The sequence below is a fragment of the Sinocyclocheilus anshuiensis genome, unplaced genomic scaffold (assembly GCF_001515605.1).
Source record: "Sinocyclocheilus anshuiensis isolate Anshui unplaced genomic scaffold, SAMN03320099.WGS_v1.1 scaffold1119, whole genome shotgun sequence".
Classification (NCBI taxonomy): domain Eukaryota; kingdom Metazoa; phylum Chordata; class Actinopteri; order Cypriniformes; family Cyprinidae; genus Sinocyclocheilus; species Sinocyclocheilus anshuiensis.
The window spans coordinates 51,717-52,141 of NW_015542384.1; positions in this window are offsets into that span (position 1 = coordinate 51,717).

The window sequence follows — 425 nt, forward strand, 5'->3', positions numbered from 1 at the left end:
TCTCTCTGTTGTTTAAAGTGATCAAATATAACTTAATTTCCACCATATTTCTGATATTATCTATCAAACTAATCTGATCGTTCGCTTTTATTCTAAAACCGCGAGTGCAGCGCGTTAGCATTCGATAGCCGGTTAGCTTGTCATTTGCGTTTCCATTTGTGTTTCTACTCGCGTCTATTGCTGTTTTCTATTTTTTCTTTTTTTCTCACGTGCAGCGTGTTAGCATTCGTTAGCGGTTAGCTTGTCATTTGCGTTTCCATTTGTGTTTCTACTTGCGTCTATTGCTGTTTTCTATTTTTTCTTTTTTTCTTGCATGCAGCGCGTTAGCATTCGTTAGCGGTTAGCTTGTCATTCGTGTTTCCATTCGCGTCTATTGCTGTTTTCTTTTTTCTCTCGCTCAGTTTATTTTTTCTCTCGCTCCGTTA